Source organism: Arachis ipaensis, chromosome B3 (genome assembly GCF_059453495.1).
Source record: "Arachis ipaensis isolate K30076 ecotype BB chromosome B3, ASM5945349v1, whole genome shotgun sequence".
In the NCBI taxonomy this organism is placed as follows: Eukaryota; Viridiplantae; Streptophyta; class Magnoliopsida; order Fabales; family Fabaceae; genus Arachis; species Arachis ipaensis.
In genome coordinates, this window is record NC_142438.1 from 79,384,589 (window position 1) to 79,394,746 (window position 10,158).

At 32.0% G+C, this 10,158-nt stretch overlaps 1 pseudogene; it reads right to left on the minus strand.

The window, feature by feature from the left end:
• Positions 1-3,595: 3,595 nt before the first annotated feature.
• Positions 3,596-4,146, minus strand: LOC148571273 (uncharacterized; annotated as a pseudogene).
• Between the last annotated feature and the right edge of the window lie 6,012 nt (positions 4,147-10,158).

Below are 10,158 nucleotides of genomic sequence, written 5' to 3' on the forward strand. Positions count from 1 at the left end.
TGTAGAACCGTAGCAACCTCTGTTCCGCTGGCGAGCTTTGACGCAACACGGCGACTACCCCTCTGCTGGTCTATTGCTCTGGCAACACGGCGACCACCCCTCAACTGTAACCTCCTCACCACTGCCTTCTTGTTACTCTGTTCTTCAATTTTCAGGTTTTTGCAAAAACCAATTTTGCTGTTTTCTGATTTAATTCATTAGATTTTAGTTAGATTTTAATTTTTACTTAGTGATTTTATTTAGTCAAACTTATTTTTGCTAATTAGGTTAATTTAGATTAAAATTAGGATTTCTTATCAGCATTTGTCTTAGTTCATAGGTAATTAAGCATGCTACTATGATTCTTGAGTCTGGAATTTCAATTTGTATGGATTGGCTTGATTGATATTTTGTTGAATTTCAAGTTTTTTACTGCTTTTCAGTAGGATTCAAGTTAAAGGGAAAAGAACAAGAAAGAAGGAACGAAAAGGAAGTTTGTGACACTATTAAAATTTTAATTTTCAGGGTGTCTGTTTTTTTCTTTAGTTTTCTTGACTGCTATTTGATGTCATATATATCATCATAGTTGTCTTGTAGGGAGATAGCTAATGTAATATGTGGTGTAGCTTGGGAATTCTAGCCGCTGGAGCATACGGCTTGCCTCAATTTCGACTGCGAGTGTTTTAATGGGGTATTAAACCTTCTGAGGTATTCTAATGTTTTTGAGGTATGTGCAAATTTTACATAGAACTTGTGTAATTGTGTTTTGAATTGTAAAATAACTTTTTAGAGGTGTTTATTAGTCATGGCATGGTGATTAATTGGCATGTTCATTTGTTTCAACTAGCCATAGGTTTGTTGCTAGTTATTTACTATTAAATTGTTTGGATTTAAAAAATCCATTTTATAATTTGAATACTAAATGGATGATTAAGCCTCATTTTTTCTATTTTTTTAATTTAAAAAGGCACTACAAAGTTTCATGCTATTTATTCTCACAAATACCTTTGTATATTAGCTTAACATTGGCTCAGAATTAAGATGTGGTGGAACATTTCTTAAAAAATGGAACAAATCGATGAAGATGTCGTTTCAGAACGCTGTTGATCAAGTTCGGTACCTTTTCCCACATCTAAATTTCGATTCTGTTGGGTTGGATCATCGCAAAGTTGTAAAGGAAGGTCAGTTGGTGGAACCTCACTCAGCATAACCATGAATGAAGTTAGAACTTTTCTTTGCCTTGTTTATTATGCTAATGCTAATTTTCTGCACTTGTTACTACTATGTATCTATGTTAGTGCTGTATTTTGAAAACTAAGAAAGACAATGTTAGTGCTTCTCATAACATAAATAACTTTCGCAATTTCCATCTTCATGTGCATACGTAATATATTGAACTATCCTTGCTCTTAACATTATTGGAATTCTTTGGATCTTGTTCTTGTTGCTCATAAGACGTTCTTTATGTTGCTATCCATTTATTTATGTTTCAATTTGTTGACGTTCTTTATGCTAATATGCTCTTAACATTTGTTTAGTGCTTTCCTGTAATTTTTAGTTTATAATTTTACTGAACTAGATATATGTTATCTATCTTCAGAAGTAATGACTTTCTTTTTTCTTTTTTAAATAATATTTTTTATTTGTTGTCCATTCTGTTATTAATGGATAACACAATCCACTTTTGGCAGGTAAAGCAATGTGCGGAAATGTCACGGAAGCTACGATTCTTCAAGGATCAAATCAATAAAGCTGGCATAGTGTCTTCTCATGCTGCATTGCAATAAGGCTCTAGTTTCTGTAGGGGAACATCTATCAGACTGGACGAACATGGTATGATTTTCTTTTTGTCAGTCTTGTTTCAACTACAAAGCAGTCCTTTTACTTTTGATACTGCTGCTGGTGATCAAACAAGAGAGAGCATCAATGAGTTTTTGGAAAGTGTTAAAAGCCATGATCTAAGTCCTTGTAGCCTATAACATAAATGACAAAACCTTGTCTTCTAAGTTCCTTGTTCAATGTGAATTTGGGGTATGTCAATTCTTGATTGGTTGCATTTGTTTCAATGAGTTCTTGGAAAGTGTTAAAAGCCATGATCTAAGTCCTTGTAGCCTATAACATAAATGACAAAACCTTGTCTTCTAAGTTTCTTGTTCAATGTGAATTTGGGGTATGTCAATTCTTGATTGGTTGCATTTGTTTTGAAATGAGAAAAGTAATTATGATGGTGCATGAATTATTAAGCCATAGAATCACTCTGGTATGTTATGTCATTTTTATGTTTGACATTGACAATTGATGAACTCGGTGATATGCTTTTGAGTTTGTTATCTATCTTCACTTGTGTTTAGCATTTATTTGAGTAGTTCTAATTAGAGTTTTGGTGTGCTTTGCTTTTGTTACATAGATCATAGAGTGTTATGATACTCATTTTTCGGATGAAGAGCTCACAGAAATAGTTGAGATTGTGAAGAGAACATTGCCACCACCCCCTGAAGATGCCAATGGTTCTGAAGCAACAAAATCAAATGGTGAGAAAGGTGGGAAACAAATGGAAACAAGTTGATATCCTACTTGTGACCATCGAATTTTGTGAATAGCACCACAGGATCTCAAGAAAGTAGTTCGGTTATAGTTTTCTATTAGTTGGTATGCTGAGATTTAGAATTAGGTTCCTTTTTCAAGGGATGTAAGTGTGTTGATTACTACCTTATTGGTGATGAAATACACATGCAAGGTGCATTGCCAAATTTGCAATATCGCACAGCAGGAAAAATATATATTTTGTTACTTATGTTTATTTATTTGACTTCGTAACTTAGCAAGTATGTTAATTGACACTTGGAAGACCTTTCTATATATATGCAATATATATTATTAGCTTATTTTTCTTATATTGATTAAATTGAATTTAAATATTTAAATATTATTAGTGTGTGCTATATATTCTTCAAATGTCATATACATATAACAAAGGTGAAAAATATATTACTTTAAAAAAAACATGGACAAGTGTTGTTTTAGGTATATGAAAAAACAACCAGAAAAAATTTATATAAGTATTGCTTTAGGTATATGAAAAGGCAACTTAAAAAAATCTGGACAAGTGTTGCTTTATATATTAGAAAATACAACTCGTAAAAAGTGTTGCTATAAAGTCTTATCTAAAGCGTTGTGTTTGGGTCCCCTAAGGCAACCCTTTTGTGGAGTTACTTTTTTTTGTAGAAAAGGCAACGTTTTTTTAATGTTGCCATAAAAAGGGTTCCCTTTGATATACAAAAGCGTTGCCTTAGACCAAAGGTAACGGCCGTATAGCCAACCCCCTAAAAAGCGTTGCGTTTTGTCGGAAAGTGTTGCCTTTGATCAAAGGCAACACTTTTTCGTATTATAGGCAACGTTTTCAAAGGGTTGCCTCAGCCTGAATTTGTTGTAGTGTGATGTGGATATTTCTATTTTTTTAAGAATTATATGATTTTTTTTTTAAATTCTATAACTGGACATTTCTTTTGTTAAGCATTAGGATATTTTTTTTATATTAAATAGATTTTTTTTATATATTTTTATGATTGTTCAAAAACAGCCCATGCTCCACCACTCCTTCTTCCTTGAACAACTCCTAAAACTGAACTAGATTGTACGTTTCGCAAAACTGCACCACCTCTATCGACATCGCAAAATTGTTGGCGAATCCAAAACCAGCAGCACCACCAGGACCAGCCAAGTAACCGTGACTGTTGGCGAGCGACGGCGGCACAAACTCCTCAGCCATGGGGTTCAACTTTGACAAAATGAAAGCTCCTCCAAATCCCTCATCTCCCTCTTATAACTCTCATCACAGTTCTCCCCATTCCTTATCGCATTAATCCCAACATACCCAACATACCCATCATTATTGACCACCATCTGTTGACCCTGGACACCGTTTTCATCAAACCCATTTCAAATCTGACCCACCTGAGCCTTGTAATTACAGTTAGGGACTGACACAACAGTGTTTGCACCTCCATCTTGGTTGAATACACCATTCAGATTCTGATCACCACCATCACCGTTGATAGCACCTCCACCTCCGCCGCCGCCGCCGCCAGAACTTGCCTTTGATTTCTCCATCTCAGTGGTGTCCGATGAGACAACACTGTTGTCCAAATTTTGACTGGAAGAACCGATTTATAAAAAAGTTTCCTCCTTTTTCTCAGCTTTCAGGTTTATGAGCTTTCAGGTTTTACTTCTTCGGCGACGAACTTTTTGAGAGAGAGAATCTGTGTGTATTATTGTTGGGAGTGTGTAGGTTACTATACAAGAGAATGAGAAGGTTTTTATAGTTTTTAATTAAGTTTAATTAATCAGTTTCTAATTATTTAAATTTTAAATTTAAAAATTTAAAAATTAATTATTAATAATTATAATTAATTAAGTTGTTCAATTATTGGCTGATTACACACTTAGTTCCTATACTTTTCCTATAATTTATTATGCGTCTAACTTTCACATAATGCATTTTGGACTCCATAAAGGCAACGAAACTCATGTAGAGTTGAGGGTGAGAAATACACACACAAATCAAAAGTACATTTTAGTGAAAAGATAGTTAGGGCATATTAGAATTTGGAATCAACCTTCTAATAACTTCAATTCATTCTTAATAATGTACACTTTTTTCTTATTTGACCTTTTATACTTATATTTTCTATTTTATTTATGTGAGTATGAGCTAATCTTATAAACTGTGGCAATGATGCAGCCTTTTATGTGAATTGGATAATTACATATCAATATCATTCAATAAATCTTTGTTTTAAATCATAAGAATTTATAATCAATCTTAATACTTTTATTAAATGATATGTTAATTTACGATGCACTTGACAAAGAAATTGTAAATAAAACTATTAATTATAAACGTTAAACACCATATAAATTGAACAAAAATTATATATAGACAAACTAAACGCAATTTATGTGATTATTACACAAATTCTACAAAAAATAATCTTTTATTCATATAAATTATACCTAATAAGAGATAAGTACGTTTATATAAATTTAAGAGAACTCCTTGAAGATCTTGAAAAAGACTAAAAATTATGTTAATTAGAAATTTAACCAATATAAATCCATAAATAGAGAAATCAAGTAATAACATAATTATAAATATCCAATTCCATAACAAAATAAAATCAAGGGTAAAACACTTAAATAAATTAAAGTCATGTAAATATGACGTAAATTACCCAAAGTCAAAAATATTATGTAGATGTTTCCATTCATGTATCTATATAAATTGAATTAGGCAGATTTGATTTTTAATTTATAGTAGTAAATCGAATTGGAGTGTATTGATTTATATTGAAATATTGTGTTAGTTAACTATAAATCGATTTATATTCAAAATAAATCCAATTAGACCTATTCAATTTATATGGTGCAATAATAAAACGAAGTAAACCAATTAATTCTAGTAATCCAATAAGCTGTGTCGATTTACTCCTTGCTATTAGTCACCTCGTAAATCGAATGAGATTATTTCGATTTACATGCAACATGCTAATATTATATATATATATATATATATATATATATATATATATATATGCTAATTTTATGGTATAAATGTATATAAATAGGAGTTAAAATTAATTTATTTTTGACAGTTCTATACTAAAATTAATTTTAATAACGTAAATATTATTTGGATAATATTAGTTAATAATATTATATTAAATTATAATATTATCTTTTTAAATATATTTAATCTTTTTTATATTTTTTAGTATATTTTTTTATATTATATAATATTTTTTATAGTACTTTATTTTAGTATGTTATAATTTTTTACTATTATAATAAAAATTAGTATTTATTTATTAACTTAAAAATAACATATAAAAATTGATAACTTTTAAGTATTCTTTTTTATAATAAAAATTTGAATATTAATACACACTTGTATTATATATTAATACATAATTGTTTCGATTTACATACATCGAGTCCCATAGTAATTCGACATAGACTGATTCTCACTATAACAATAATAAAAAAAATTGTTGAGAATATTTAAAAAGAGTACTAAAATATGTTATTTTATATGTTATTTTTAATTGAATAAATAAATATTAATTTTTATTATAAAAAAATTATCTATTTTTATATGTTATTTTTAAGTTAATAAATAAATATTATATAATATAAAAAATATACTAAAAAATATAAAAAAGATTAAATATATTAAAAAAATAATATTATAATTAAATATCGTATTTTTTAGTAATTATCTATCTAAAAGTGATTTTAACTAATATTATTCAAATAATATTTATGATATTAAAATTAATTTTAGTATAGAATTGCCAAATATAAATTAATTTCAACTCCTATTTATATAGGTTTACACCATAGAATTAACATAAATCCATTTATATATATTGGTAAATACATGGTAAATCGAACCATGTAGATTCGATTTATTTATTAGCATGTTGCATGTAAATCGAAACAATCCCATTCGATTTAATAGATGACTAATAGCAAGGAGTAAATCCACACAAGCTCATTCAATTTATTAGCATTAATTGGTTTACTTCGTTTTATTGTTTCACTATGTAAATCGTGATTTAGTTAACTAACACAACATTCCAATATAAATCGATACACCCCAATTTAATTTACTACCATAAATTGAAAATCTAATTTGCCTAATTCGATTTATATAGATACATAAATGGGATATCCACGTAATATTTTTGGTTTTGGGTGATTTGCATAATATTTAGATGGCTTTAGTTTATTTAAGTGTTTTACCTTAAAATCAATTGTCTTAATATTAATTTTATTTATTTAGATTCTCAATTCTAAATTCTTATCTTTAATTTAATTTCTTCTAAATTATAATACTAAATAGTAGTTTAATGAAGTTAATAATTTCAATAATTGATAATTTTTTATAAGAATGATATTTCACTTATTATTTTATTGGGTTAATACTCAAATTCGTCCCTGAAAGATAACGCGATTTTCATTTTCGTCCTTCAATAATTTTTTTAATCAAGTTAGTCCTTGAATGAATTCTTTTAAATCACGTTCGTCCTTCCATTAACCTCTTGATGCTGCCGTTAAGAATCTGCTGACCTGGAACCTGAGGTTAGGGATGGCAAAATTTCCCGAGACGCGAGGATCCCTGCGGGGACTGCCCCGAATGGGGATCCGATTGTGGAGAATTTTTTCCGTGGGGATGGAGATGGGGGACAAAATTCCCCCGAAGCAGGCGCGGGGACCCGAGCGGGGATCCCCACCCCGTCCCTGCTATTCCCCGAAATTTATGAATTCCTTGAATTATCCTTAATAGTTTATTTCTCATATATGTTTTTTAGCCATTTCTCACACACACATATATATACAGAAACCAAAAACTCCTAATCTTTATTTGCATAACCCTTCTTTAATTCAGAGATTTCTAAGGCTATCCATACTCTATCCAACCTCTCTGCAGCCACCCCCTCGTCACCCTTCTCACCGCATCGTCACACCTCACCATGCCATCACCCTTACCGCGTCGTAATTTCTATTTGCCGAGTTCCTTTTCGTAACTCTGTCGTCGTGTCCATTCTCCTCTCTATTGTCGCATCTCCCACCTCGTCCACTGCTTTTTCTTTTGGCTCGTCGTTGCGTCCTTCCATTGCGTTATTTCGAAAGAAGTCACCATCGTGTCATTTAGACTTTTTGTATAAAATCTTACAGTTTTTGTATAAGATAGATACTTGCAGCTCTATTCATATGGAAATTAATAATTAGTTAGAACTATTATGTATATGGAGAATGGGGTCCCCGCGGGGAATGAGGCCCTGTGGGAAATGGAGATGGGGAGCAATATTCCCCCACGGCGAAGAATGGGGCGGGGATGGGGAGCAAAATTGAAGGCGGGGATGGGGAGCAGGGAGGCATCCCCCGCCCCCGCCCTGCCCCATTGACATCCCTACCTGAGGTGGCAATACGAGTTACACCTGGCATGGTGTGTGTTGCTGACGAGGTATGTTTAGGGTTATGTATCAATTTAGTCCCTAAGTCTCAAATAAATAAACCCTAATTCCTATCTTCCCACGAATAAGAATGCATTGTTTGAGTATTATATTCTTGCAAATCCAACAGCTATTGAGGGAGAAAAAAGTCGATTTCGGCGCCATGATGGAGAGCGAAAGTGGAGGTCCCAGTGGTGGGTTGCCGTCGCACTCATATGGTAGCTATGCTTCGAGCTCGTCCATGTGAAGAAGAAGGAAAAACGATAAGGAAACCTGTTTCTGTGGTTTAAAAACTTTGATTAAGAAATCTGAGATATCACAGAATCCAGATAGGTTGTTTTATGCTTGTCCAATATATCGGATGAGTTTAATTTTGTATGAATGATAGCATCATCTTTGCTTTCACTCTTTATGTGGGATTAATAATTTTGTTCAATGTTTTCAAAAAGGGAGCCACTGCAATTTTTTTAAATGGGTTGAGAAAAATGAATATGTAGCTGTTGCAGAAGGTCCAAAGGGAGTCTCAGAAACTGATGTAGAATTGGAGATTGATTATGAAGATTGAAAGGTTAAATTAGTATGGAGAATAGGTTGTTTAGAAGCAGAAGTTAGAGTACTTAGAATGTTAATGTGTTTCATGTTCACTGGTCTGATAATGGTCATCTTAGTAGGAACTTTACTTTTCATGTCATATATGTACAAGTAGGAGACAGTGAATGTGATATGGTGGTGTGATTTAGGTTGCTGGATTTTTTGTTTCCAGTTATCATGGCTAAACTATTGTAAACTGAAAGTAAAGTTTATAAATGGCAACTTGAATTTTGAGTACACCTGCAAATAAAATATATTTATACATCACTCACACTGTCATATGTAAAAAATAAAGGACAAATCAGAAACATAAAAAGATAATAAAGTTCCTAAAATTTGTTAACATAAATTCTTAATATAAAGTTGCTAACATTGTATTTGTCACCAAAGATAGTAAAGTTCCTAAAGTGATTCTTCAGATACATTGCATACCAAGTAAAGGGCTATATATCCGAAATAAAGGCCTTACAAAATAGTGAACAAGATAATGTTTATCACCATGATATCTTTCCTAATCTATAACCTTATACAAAAAAAAAAAGCATATGTTCCGATGATGATCTTCAAATAGCGTTATCTTTTTTTCTTGGAAGTTTGAACTCCAGAGTCGGCACAAAAGTCATGAGACTTGCAAGCTTTTTGGTTGTCGCAGCGCTAGATCCTTTAATTATTCCAGCAGAAATTAGAATTGTTGTCGTTATTGCAGTAGGTTGGGACAGCACTTTTTCCTTTTTCCTTGGAAACCTGAAGCTTGGGTGGTCTTCCTCTCACTTTAGCCTGCATGACACATGGAGTAAATACATTAATGAAAATAAAGTAATTAATCAAACCGCTACAGCTTCAGTGAGTGGTGACGGTTGTGTTTCTTGGGTGGTTGGGATTCTTTCCGGTTGATGTCACTGACAACAATATTGGATGTCTGTTAAGATGCTGAATCAGGTTGAAAAGTAAAATCACCAAAAACATCAGATCCATCAAAATTATTAAGTGGAATAGCAGCAAAAGGGTCGAAAGTGCTATTGTTCGCTGGAGCAGAATTTCCTGACTTATTGTTAGGTTGCGCAACTGGAGCAGGAATGGCAAAGGGATCAAAAGTGCTATTATTCACAGGAGTAGAATTTCCTGTGTCTGTATGCACAACTGGTTCAAAAACAGCAAAGGGATCAAAAGTGCTACTATTTGCCGAAGCAGAATTTCCTGACTTGTCTGGCTGCGCAACTGGTTTAGGAATGGAAAACAAGTCAACTGTTGGTGTAACTGAAGGAATGGCTGGCTGTGATGCAAATAGATCCACTTCTTCCTATACATAAGTCAACATGGACCTGAAAAAATAGAAACTATTAACTATGTGCCAAAAGGAATAAAGAAAAATTTTTAGCACATTAAAGTAAAATGTGCAAAAAAGAAGGCAAGGCACGTATTATTCTCTCTCATCAGTTCTTCACAATCACATATTAAACCTTTAAAGGAGTGCAATTTATCTATAGATATGAATAAGAACATTCAGAATAATGTCAAAGATTGTACATCCCTATTAATGATGACATATATATCCCATTCATTATTGGTTCCC